The sequence below is a fragment of the Anser brachyrhynchus genome (genome assembly GCF_964034855.1).
Source record: "Anser brachyrhynchus genome assembly, chromosome: 2".
NCBI lineage: Eukaryota > Metazoa > Chordata > Aves > Anseriformes > Anatidae > Anser > Anser brachyrhynchus.
This window is the reverse complement of record NC_137695.1, coordinates 29,993,856-30,007,203: the sequence shown is the minus strand read 5'-3', so window position 1 is coordinate 30,007,203 and position 13,348 is coordinate 29,993,856.

The following is a 13,348-nucleotide window of genomic DNA, read 5'->3' as shown; positions in this document are numbered from 1 at the left end:
GACCTATGCTAAGAATTTAGCAGTCCTTTAACATTTTGCAGCCTCTCCCTCCACCTTCCTGAGCAGCCATTCATGATAAATCAGAGGGAGGCTATAGTAAATTCAACTTTGGAAGGGATGCAAGGAAGCCAAGAGAGAAGTATGTAGTAGGGCTCTGGAAAGGATAGGGTAAAATTAGAAAATATTTAGATATCCAGAATGAAAGCTGTAAACAAAATTCCACTGAGCGTGTATCTTCAGTTTACAGCTCAGAACAAATTGTATCAGAACTGTCTGATCTGTTAGACCCTTTTTTAATTGCAATAAAATTTGGTATAGAAAATTTTAGAAAGGAACAGAAATTGTAAGAAAAAAAAAAACAGGAATTAGTATTAGGAGTCAATGATGTCAAAGACACAAAGTATCAGTTTTCAAACCAGAAGACAGCAAGCAAATATTTTTCATAGCCACTAGGAACAGGAAAACAAAAATTTTATCATATTTTGCATTAACTAACACTTAGCTTAAATACTGGAGGAAATTCTAAAGGCCCTGAGAAAGACTAGCTGGGGAGCCTGGAAAATCATCCCTGAAGGTTTTCAAGAGCAGACACTAGCTGAACATGTGTCAAGGAGGGTTGAGTCCACTTGACCTCACATCAACACACAGGCATGGATGAACAGGTCCCTGGGATTTCTTCCAGCCCACAGCTTGAGACTTTGTGTAAGGGCAGAAAAGGAAGTACATTATCTGGAGAACTAAACAAGATTCTGCTCGTTTTTGATTAACAGAACAGAATGGCCCTGCACCTTCAATCACAACAACTTTTAAAGCAGTCACCAGACTATGAGCATTCCCAACACTGTAGCTGAGGAAGGGAATGGTAATTTCTGCTATGATTTGAAGTAATTTCTCTACCAGACACTCCTAATAATCCAGCAGCTTCGATATACACTCACTGTAAACTACTACTCTTTTTTTGCAAAGGTTGCAGAGAAACCTCATCAAGTTATTAAGAAGATTGTGTTAAGTGAGGGAGGTCTGATTCGTTTATGAGCCCTAGAGAGAAAAAATAAAATCAACGCTGCCCCAGGCCAAGAGCTTGCTCTCTAAAGAGAGATAGTTGAGAGCTAAATTTGGGGAGGAAACAGAAATCTGAGTGGGGACACACCAAAAATAAAACAAATTTGTCTGAGCTTTCTTTCATGAAGTTCAAATATGTACAGCCTATATAATCAACAAAACTTTCTGCTACAAACAGCAAGGAAGGGGAAAGAGAGGTCCTATTACCCCGACCGACTCTGTTGGGAGGGAAGCGTTCAGGCCCATGATGAAGCTAAACACGACACAGAGAGCATTATTTGTAAGCAGAAAAAAAAAAAAAGTTAAAGTTGTCGCTTTTCTCTCTCCTTAACACATTTCATTTTGAAGTCTTACACATACACTTTGGCCTTTCCAGAGAGGTATTCCGTAGACCTCTGTTAGTATTTGTACAGTATCTCCAGCTGCTGTTCCACTCTCAAAAGGGATTTTTTTTTTCCATTTCACCCTGATTAGACCTATGAAATTATCCTTCCAAACAGGACTTCATATCAAAAACATCTGAAGTTTTTCAACCAAATTTTCACATTTCTTGTTGTTTACACTGGGATCATTAAGAACACTTGCTTTCCTCTTTAATTTCTTGCGAGTGCAGCTCCCAGTACTTGGGTGAATAACAGCAAAGCCTTGCCTGTTGGTTTCATGCTTTTTCCTGCTATTTTCCTTCTCCTGGATCTCCCACCCCACCACTCACAGGTGATATGCATTTCTCTTGGAATTCCAGCTCCAGACCTCCCCATTCACCAGAGGTGGAAGCCAGCCCTTCCGAAAAGGTGTCTCACCTTCCACCCTACCTGAGCGGCAGCCCAGCCCCGCTCCCTCCCTCCCACCAGGCCAAGGCCTCCTTCCTCCCAGCCCACACTGAGCACCAGGGCAGCCCCGGCTGTTCCTGGGAGGCTCCTCGCTGCTCCCAGGCCAGTGGAGCATTTTTTTGCCAGGCCTGAAATTTCCTACAACCACACGAACACCAAGGAGGAAACATCCCATGCTCCGTCTACAGACTGATCACCCAGCCCACACACCAGCGAGTGAAATACCACCATTTCCAATGGAGTTCGGGTTCAGGCTACATTGCTAAATTAACTCCTTCCTGACAGCAACCCCAGTGCATGACCACAAGAAACAGCCAGGCAAGTTTTGTCTAAACACTGGCAGGAATTGAGGGTCATTGGCATCAGCTACCAGTACATAAAGGACTCCTCTACAGGCAGACCTTGCCCCACTCAGTGTTCACAGGTAGACAGTAGCATCTCCCAAGGCATTACAAAACTGTGCGAGGCCAAAAGCCAGAGCAATTTGTTTGTGCCTAACTCTTACAGTATATGGAATACACAAACATTTAAATTTTCTTTTGTTTTCCAGTCACGTAAGAAGTCTTAGAGTAATGTTTTTCAGGATTTACTCTCCAATGACAAAAAATAAAGTTTTTTTTTGCTTAAAAAAAAAATCCCAAGAGTCTTAGCTTCCAATCTTAATGTTTTAAGAAATATATTAACATTAGAGATTTTTCGTAGCCAAATTAAATCACCCAAACTTACTCTAACACTAAAACTTTTGTTTTATGAGTTTATATGTTTAAACAGCTTTTGTACTAAAATAGACTTCTATACCGACACAAATATGACCCTGCTAGGCAGAATATACTCTGTGATGTGTTTTCACTTCAGTAAGCACCAGGGAAGTCATTACTCTGACAGCAATGCCTCTTCCAGCTACTCTGATCCAAATGTCAACAGTTTTTCCAGCCTTAAAGTGGAGAGGTCCATTGACCTCTGGCGGGAAGAGTTCATGAATAATTGATTGATCAAGAAATTCACAGCGAGGGAATGAAAAACATTGAATGCACACCCAAACTGTCCATACTTCCCACGAGGACATACATCCTTTTATCAAGATCCCCTCCAACAAAAGCAAGTTTTAGGATGAAGCATTTATGCTTTGCAAAATTATTCTCAAGAGCTTCATGGCTCAATATCAGGGAAAGAAAAAACAATCCATATAGAAATAGAGAAAGAATTACTATATTTCTGCAAACCCACCTAGCCCATCTCTGTTGTCCGTACTTGGAGTGTATGAGGTGGTTTTGTTTGTTTTTTAACCTTAAGCCCTGTGGCGGCAAGTGATGATCTTGGGGCAATAGGCAAGTGGCATTCCACTCCTAGGGGAGCAGCATGTCTCCTAACTGGGCTCTGGGCCATTCATCAGCCAGCCCTGTAATTAGCCAGGGAGCATAGAGGTGAAAGGCTGTGCCTCCATCTGAGCCAGTCTAGGAACTGGTAACTCGTGCACGGGGGTTTCTGTTGACAGGTATTAGCCAGGAACTCCTTGGCACGCAGGCAGGACTGCAGGGAGCATGCCTCAACTCGATTGGCAATGAACTTGTGAAAACTGAAAATGTACACAACAGTAGGTTGGCAATTCAGAATGCATTTGACATCTACGCCTCTCTGGAAACAAACAAAAGATTATCATTTTGGTGAACAGGATATTTGCTGCTTCTCTTGAAATCAGAAAGCCCTCGGTATGCAAAGAGGCTGTCAAGGCTGCACAACAGAAGTAAAAGGATCCGCATCCCTGTACTGTGCCAGCAATTATTAGTAATGAAGACAAAAGTTTTCCATGTCTGAACTGCTGCCAGTTACTACAGTTTGAATTAAGCACCAGAGTTTCACCTGGTCACCAAACAAACTACGCTCAGCATCACTTACATTTTACGTGAGACGTCAGCCCTGCAGCCCCTCACATGCGACACTTTTAGCAGCAATTCAGATGCGTGAATGAGCTGGCTTGGCCAAGTATTGCTCTTGATCATCTAAGGAAAATGCCTTTTGAGCTGAGCTGCCAGAGGCAAGGTTCAAACCCTGTTTCTGAAATGAATCTGTTGCGTTCTTGACAGGGGGTATGACCGCAAACTTGGGTCTCCTGCTCAGGTCCCTACCATCATGCTGCACCAGGCTGGGGATGTGAGGCTCCGGTGACCTTCGGGCAAGTCAAGGAGTATACAGTGTTTTCCTTACAGCCACTACACACGAGAGATCTCATGTCAGGCTCAAGAAAAATAAAACCTTCTTACACTGTATTTCAGGTTTACTCCTGGCGTTGGAGTCAGGGAGGTGCACTGAAACAACACGTTCTTGGCTTCCCAACAGGACAATGTAAGACAAAAAGCCAAGCCTTGCACTAATTATATGTTCCCCTGACTCAGGAAGCGGGAGCCTTAAGGACAAAACCCAAACAGCTGTGACTCAGTGGCAGCAGCATCATGCCTTTGCTAGCACGCTGAATTTTAAGCGTTCCCATCCCTGCACATTAAAAATATTCTGAAATATTCTACTCATGAACTTCCAAGGGAAAGCTTAACCCAGTATAATGGCATAAAACAAGGCAGCACATCGCTTTGCTAAACAAATGGTGTTTGTCCAATGTGAGGTTTTTCGTTTCTATGGGCTTGGTGGTATCTCGGTCTTAAACTTGGAAAGCATTATTTCTGTAGAGTGTAATTTTTAGCAGAGAACAGCATCTAGCAAAAACGATAATACCTCATGCAGGAGACAAGTAGCTCTTTTGACAGGCCACTAACATGAAAACAAGTCATAAATTAGCTGCAAAATGGAGTCCCTCTGGATGCGGCGCCTGAGCCCATTTGCTTTGTAATTTATTTTGCTAATCCATACAGAAGTATTCAACCTTCCAGACATAGCGAGGTTATTTTTCTTGCAACTGTTTTCTCGTTACACCTGTTTTGATTCTCTTTTCATAAAACAAAGACCCTGAAGTCTTAATTCATTAATTCTCACTCAAGTTTCTCACAACAGTGATCTGGAAAGCAGAGCCTATTGTGGACAGAGTCCCTGGATCACCTCTCAGTACTTGTAATAGGAAAAACTACTGGGCAGCTCAGACTGCACATTTTTGTGAAATCCATAACTTGCTTTCTTTGGACACCAGAAAAAGGAAATTGATTTCTTTGGTCACGGCTCCTGTATATTCCCCATGTTCTTAAGCTGCTGAGCACAAAGAAAAAAAATAAAATGCTCCAAGCTACCCCCTCAGCAATTTAATAAAAGGAAATGGACTACTGCAAGACAGATAGAAAGTAAACACAACTCAATGGAGCCTGGAGAAAAAAAAAAAAAAAAAAAACTTTTCAGTTTGAAGTGCAGGGATTTGTTTGTTTGCATTCATATTTTATAAATAGTTAGCAGAATAAGTTCGGCAGTGTTGACATTCAGAGTAAATTAAATGCAAACATTGAAGATCATTCATGAGAGAAACTTATTTGATGCAGTAAACCTAAAACGTCTGGGATTCTTACAGTTACCGCATCCAAAACCAAAGTCCAGGCTACGTTAGCAGCCCAGCTGAAAAGGACAGAGAAAACAAACCGGTTTTCAGCAACATTATTTAACATTGAACACTTTTGATCAGCTACCCATGTGATTTATGCACCTGACCATAATAGCTCAGCTTTCAAATATCAAAGCCTTTCAGTTCATTCCCCGTGAAGCAGCAGCAGACCAAGGCTTTTTCTCAAAAGTCAGAGAAAATACCTTTGAGAATTGATGATCTCTTTGTGGAAAGCTGCTCAGGTAGCAACCTCAAAGAATAAACTCCATACTCTGAGGCTTGCAGCCTGGCCTCCCCTCTACAGAGTGTTCCAGCCACCCCAGCACTTGTCAGTCCATCGCTAGGATGTTTGCTTGAAACACAGGGACAGTGTCCCTACAGCAGTTTTTGCTGAAAGTCTATGAGCAGGAGTTACAAGAAGGGAGCATGCTAGACTGAGTTTTATCATTGTCACTTAACTCTGTGGTTTCTGCTCAGGCAAGGTAGCTACACAGACTGCTGTTTGCAATTGAAATTATATAGTGTGTATATATTATACACTTATAATATATGACTTTGTAACTGTTTTTTGTTGTTGTTTGGTGGTGGGTTTTTTTGAAAATAAACAGTGTCTTATCAGCATTAAATTGAAAACAAGTTTCTGTGGTGAGGACTGCTCTGAAAAAAAAAAAAACTTTATCAAAGGAAAACATTTTTCAGGCACACCCAGAGAAAGTGCCGAACAAACCCTACACACCTCTGCAAGTATCGGAAGAGCCCAAACCCAGAAATAGAAAACAGTTTTATGAAGAGAAAGCTGTGGATTAGAGATACCTATAGCATTTATAAATTGCAAGGATGAAAGAATATTATTCCTTCTCTTGAGCTTTCCAGGTAGCAGAAAACTACTGAAGCTATGCAAATAATTTTGGAGCTGCCCTTGGTATGAATTTATCCTCTATGCAGGACTGTTGTGTTTCAGCTTCTAATTCCATTCAGCTCTATTAATAAATCATCTTCAAAATTCTCTTCAGAAAAATCGTGACCTTCCATAGCAAATTACCCAAAAGATCCTGTGCATTATTTCACTTGTTAGCATGTATGCATACATGAAATAAGGCATGCTGAGATCCTAGGAGAAAAACAAAACTGAATAAAACAAAACAAATTAAAAAAAGAATGAGGAACAAGTTTGGAAATAGGCAAGAAGAACTCTAGGTATTGTAGTCCATTTGAGACAGGCATAGAACAAGAGGATAAGAAGTCTGCAACAACACACTTTTATATATCCGCTGAATTGGTATGGCTTTTCAATTTCCTCATGGAAATATCCTCTAAATGTTATCTTTCAGAAGCCACAATTGCTGTCATTCACAAATATATATGTGTATATATGTATATAATAAATAATAAACTTTTAGGAATTCTAGCCTTGTCAAATAAAAAGTATCCAGTATAAGAGAATGCAAAACTTCATAGGTCCAGCTATCCTAAGAAAACCAGGGCTCAGGAACAATCCCTACATATATCACCTCACAGGCTCCTTCTTTCATTTTTCATGAAAGTGCCTCTCTGTATACATACACACAAATACATAAATACACACACAGAGGAAGTCAACATTAGAATTACATCAGCTGCCAAGAATTCAGGTTTCTGTACTTCCCCTAATTTTACTTTTGTAGTTGCTATACCAAGGAGGCAACCAGCTGACCAAACAAAAACCCACCCTTTGACCTTGAAGCTATCCTTTGATTTTGACATTGAAGAACGTGCTTTGTAAGCAGGTGGGGACTTTGGCTGACATGCTTACCCCACATAGACTGTCTTTGGTCATAAGGAACACCTGCTTCACACCTGCATCAAGTGTGAGGCAATGCCCTCAGGGAAGGGAATTGGGCAACAGGGGAAAGTGGAAAAAGGAACCAATGAGCAAAGGTTTACATTAAGAGCAACCGGTCTGCAGGAAAAACAGCTTTAAAACAGTCTTTATATTCTTCTTAAGTTATCTGCCACTGGCTACTGTCCATCTTGAAAACACCTAGGAGAAAGGCAAGCTGACTTATCATGATAATAAGTCCTCACCCAAAACAGAGAGATGCCTCAGGAGCATGGAATTAAACACAAAGAACAACAAATGGGGTGGGTGGTGGAAAGTCTGAGGATCACAGCTTTCAGAGGAGGCAACTTGAGGAGAAGGAAGAGAATAAGTAGGAAGAAAATCAGTGATCATTATTAAACAGCAGCCAACAGTTTTTGAAAGCATCCAGGAGACCACGAGCTCTCCCCAAGAGTGATGAGTGCTGCCCTCAGCCAGTGGTCATTACGCTAGACCAGGTAGGTACTTATGGAGACATTCAGAACACTATCCTTGCCTGCAAGCAATTAACAAAACAAAGTTAAATAGCAACAGGCTGCATCTGGAAAGGCTTTGCTTGATCATCACCCTCAACCTGTTGCACCAGGCCACACAACAGTCTTTGGGAGAAAATCATGCATCACATCCGCCACAAATAGCCACTGTCTGCTTTACGGAGGTAGCTCACCATTTTTAGGGATTCTAATCCTAACTTATTGTACCTGTGGCTTTATAGAACACTTCTCTTGCACTGCTGTAACCTCCACTTTGGGGGGATTTTCCACCACCAGAACCTATAGCACACTCCTAGATCAAAGGACGTTGCCATGACTGACTGACTCAATTTGACCTATCTTTGTCATCTACTTAATTACTCATCCTTTGGAATGCATATTGGAAAAGAAGGATGGAAATCACACTCCCGTTATATAGTATACCATTTACAGTTCACTATGCAACAAGAAGTATATGCTTGTGTTGGATTTATGACAGTGTAATTGGTTGTAGTTTGAAATTCTGAGGATAAGTAACAGAGCTCTAATGTCACAACAGCTAGAGGAAAGCAAAGTTTACACTGACTGGGAACGATCCTTCTCAAAGTAAATCTTGCTCGTACACAGATGACTGTAAATAACTGTCCCCTGGTTTTGTCCTGGATAGATCCTTGTTTTATTTAACACTAGGAGGTAACAGTGAGATCCTTAGCTGATCATAACTGATGCAGTCTGAAGATAATCTTGACTGTCCATTAACACTGTCAAGATAAAGCAGTTTAAAAAAGTTTAAAATAAAGGTAAATGTCTGATCCAGGCCACCTTAAAGTCAGGGAAAAGTCCCTTGCCCACATCAGTCCTACCATGAACAAGGCAAGGAGACTAACCAGAGTACAACAAGGGTTTAAATGTATGATCCAAGTCCAGTTGACTTTGAACACAAATTTAAACGCATTTCCTTGTCATAAATACTACACATCAAACAAACTATTAAAGAGTGCCTGCCCAGATTTCCAGCTCCATGACACTGGGTTCTGCTGTGATCTGTACAGCAGCGCAGCTCAGAAGCCCAGTCCTGCGCTTCCAACAATGTGCTCTCAGGCTTTCCAAAGTGCAGCTTACTGAAGAGAGCCAACATTGTTTTTCATTAACACACATCTCAAACAGTAAGTGAAAAAAAAAGTAACTAGTTTTGTTGCTGATTAGAATTTAGATATCATAATTTGTTTCCTAACTTACTAGGTTATTATTATCAGATCCTAGATGGTTAGGAATTTCTGATTGGAGATACTGAAGAGCAAAATATAATTAGTGTAAGTCTTACTTCTGTTATTGCATATATTAAAGCTTTTCCTAACTTTGGAGATATTATACTATTAGTGAAGATAATTTTTTAAGCTTCTCAAGCAGATGAGAGTTTGAAAAAGCTTGCATTTTAGCAAACTGAAAATATAATTTTTACTTTAGAACCTTCCACAATGCTATATTAATGCAGGAAGTGAGTTCCCAAAAGCTTTAGGTTTTTGTTGGAAATCTTTAGATTCAGTTCATCAGGGTATCCAATGCATCTGCCTAAGGCTGTAAATTTCAGACTTTTACCATCCTGGAACAGCAGTTAGAGGCAAGGCAGGGATAACTTAAGTGCTTGATGCTGTTTGAAATATCTTATATTAGGCAAATGAACCAAGGACTTTCTGGCAAGATTATTAAAGAAAAAAAAGGGGGGGGGGGGGAGGGGAGAGCTTTTCTTAGATAAAGCCTTGCAATTCCTTTTCCTAGCATTTCCACTACTAGCTGGAGTGTTTTCCTGCAGAAGTGTGCTGTTTCTTTTTATACAGGCTATTATTTTGCAGCTGCTTTCAAGGATCTAATCAGGATTCCTAAGGTTATCAAGCTATAGCTCAAAAAAACTGATGCATACCAGATGCAAGGCTACGATCTAGTTGCATACAGATTCCTCATAGTTAATTATTGTCACAAAAATTTTTCTTCTCTGACTTGTGCAGTCTCAGTCATTCTTTTAACACATTCTATGCTGTTAGAGCTAGTTGGCAGCTTGGCATTCACAAGGAAACAATGCACAAATGTACACACTATGCCAAATGTGAGACAAATTAGCTACTATCATGACTATTTATACAAGATTGCATATGTGCTTGTATACGTGCTAGCATTCGGACCATGAATATTCTAATCTACTTCAAATTCAATTACTTGGCAACTTTGCAAATTGCTGCAGAGCTTATCAGGCATTAATACTTCCTTACTCTTGCTTTAACATCTGCGTCACAGCTTATAAAATAGCAAGCTGAGCCAGTGAAAGTGAGAGTCACGTAGGGTTGTGAAAGCCCTGCAGGACTACTTGTTAAGACTTCAATCTCTATCCCAAAGCCTTGTTTGCTCAGCTTTAAGAGCTCCCTCAAACCTCTGAAATACTACAGGGGCTTTCCTAATTAACCTTTGGCTATATGATTATACATAATAAGCACCTGAAGGCTGCATTTCTCTTAATTCAGACACCTTCAGGGAGACCCAAATTCCATTTCTTTCTTCCCAGAGCTGCTGGCAGATACTAGATAATGACTCCTCTGATCAGGCTCTTCTGGGACCTGCCAAGGGAGGACTGCTACTTTGCAATCCTAACAGGCCTGTCACAACAACATAATGCAGCCACAGGGCCAGGGAGAAAGGAAAAGAAAAGGACTGGAAAGGACTGGACAACTCACATCCTCACCAGCCCCAAGACCTCTGACGTTTCCATCAAGGCTCTTATGAGAAAAGAATGCATATGAAATAAGGGGTCTTGGGAGCTATCTGTGCCACACACTAAAATCAGCTAATTAGATTTAATAGGCACTTAGAGCTACCATATATATCCTCTAAACATGCTGTCTGGTGGGATTTATTTAGTGCTCCATCCCTCCAGGCTGACAGCTTATCTGGCTTCAAAAAATTAAAAAAATATATAATATAATATAATAATAATAATAATAATACAGCTCTGTTCCTTGCTAGGAAATTCTCCTAAATAGAGACAGTTTTAGTGCATGTTAAATATGGTTATAGTTGCTGGACATTAGCAAGAGTCACTTTTGTTGCCAAGATTAGGGAAGCCATTAGAACAATAGAGATTGCTGCTCTTTTACTACCCTGGTGATCAATGCCATGAACTCAGGGATATCATTGCATGAAGACCAGTCAAAACTCGTTCTCTGTCCCTGGAGTAGTGCCTGGGGGGGGGATGAGGAGGAAAAAAAAAAAAAAAAAGTGTTGCATATCAACAGCATGAGTAAATGGAGAAGTACATTCCTAACAGTAACCCTTTACCCCAATTAAACACCTTTCATCCAAAGCATCTTAAGAAAATGAGGAAAGAATTACCCTCATTTCACAGAGAGAGAGACTGAGGAATGCACACGTGGTATAACGCATTCAGATGTCACGCAGGGATATGTTTACACTGAATACCATGGGCATGTGCCAAGCAGATGAAAGTTTTTTTCAGTTCGTGTGCCATTCTGGGAGGAAAAAAAAAAAAAAAAAAAAGCTACGTGAGCACGTTAGGACAGCACCAAGCTTGACTGAACAGAGAAAGCCTTTCACCATGACTTTGTAGCCTGAGGCATGGCACTACCTCAGCTAATGTGGTCACCTGCTTTATAAGCAAAACCTATAGGCAGGTAAATGCTCACATCTGCCTTCACATCAGAAGGTGGATGAGAAAGTAAGATCTGCAAGCCTGTCTGCTAAAAGTAATGAGACCTTGGCTACCAACTCAACTGAAACCAGATTTTTAACACTGAGCGCTGACTTGTATTGGGATTATCCAAAAATTATTCAGTGGTATAACATGCAATGGGCTAGGGCAGTTTTCAGGATGCACAGCCAAGACTGTGGTGGGATCCAAGCTTAACTTAGGTGTCAGTCCTCTAGAATAAGTATCAGAAGTAGCAAGGGTCTATTTTAGCTTCATTCAAGAGCCAGCAGACTTGCATCTGCACTCATACCAGAGAGGCTATTTTAATTTAGACAGCCAAGTGGTGCCAAAGTGGGAAAACCTGCCTAGAATGCCAAGTACAGAGCAAGTCAATTGAGTAAACAGTGTACTCGAGAAGAGATTTTAAGAGAAACTCGTGGGCAATTATCAAGAGAGTTAGATGTTCTGCTAGTCAGGAAGCCTGGTACATTATTAAAAAAAAAAAAAACTACAAATAATAAAAGCCTGTTGTTGAAAGACAGCATATAAAAATAAAATTAATACATCAGGTCACAGGGGTGGGAGGAGTGCCGACACCACCTGGTCTCTTCTAGGAATGCTTTTCCCTAAATCTTTGCAACTACCTGCTCCCACGGAAGAAGACATTCAGAAGAACTAGTCTATGATTACAATATTCTGATATAGTCTGATCAATGAATTCATTTCTTCCTACCCCTCCATTCACATATTCAGTGTTTTTTGTCTTTGAATAGAACTGTATCAACAAAATATCCAATGGAAGAAAAAAAACACCACCACACACTCGTCAAGGAGTAGCTGTGCATAAGGTTTTGGCATCAGTGCTTGACTTTGATGTGCACTGACCCCAGGGAAGAGCTCAAAGCTGCTTTAACACAATTTACAAACACGAATTTGCTAGCGGTTAGCCTGCTGCATGAAAAGAATCTATGCTCACAAAGAGAATAATACCTGGGAGAAGCAAGGTGACACAACACAAAGCTAATACACGCAAAACAAACCCATGTTGTTAACTGCAAGAACTTTTAGCTAAACTGCAGCAATGTGACATATATATCTCTACCAGATCCACAATATTTTTAGCTTCCCCTGCTGTGAACACAAGCAAAAAAAAATATTATCCCAGTGAAGGGGGGAAATAAATAATTTAGCGTATGAAAGATTCTGCAGGTAAATAAGCTACTGACTGTAAAAACAAACCTACATTTTTAGGAGGTAAACACAATACATGCTGCTGCTTCTCTCTGTACACTTGCCAAGGAGAATGTTTATGATTCAGAAGGCAACAAAGCCTTTGTGTTCAAGGACCGTGTGGATTTCAGGACGTGTGCTCTTCTGAACGGCACACACTTCAGAGCAGTTCAGAGATACCACGGTCCATCACGTCACCCTAAGTCACCTTGACATTTCTGAGATTATGCATCATTGAGATGATAGCCTCAGGGCTATAAACCTTCTTTTTAGTACATTATTAATGATACTGGCTGCTACAGACTGACTACATAGTCCTAACATCTCCTTTTCCCCTCAGAAATCTAACGAAGACTATCGTCTGCAGTTAACACAATGATATCGTGCAGGTCTGCATTAGGTTTTTCACAATCACAGAAGACTTAAGAGACTTCAGTGGTTCAGAATTAGCTGGTGTCTGCCCAGGAAATTGTAGGTTGGGGCCCCAGTTCAGCCCCTTGACCTACGTACCAAAGAGCATGGGAACTACAAAGGCACCAGTAGCCTTATAAATCACCAAATAAGGATCCGGGGATAATAAGTACAAGCTTGTTGTTTCAGTTAGTCCCTCAATTAACCTAAGTTGCTCCTGACACTTGTGTTGAAAGATAAGCAAAATACCTG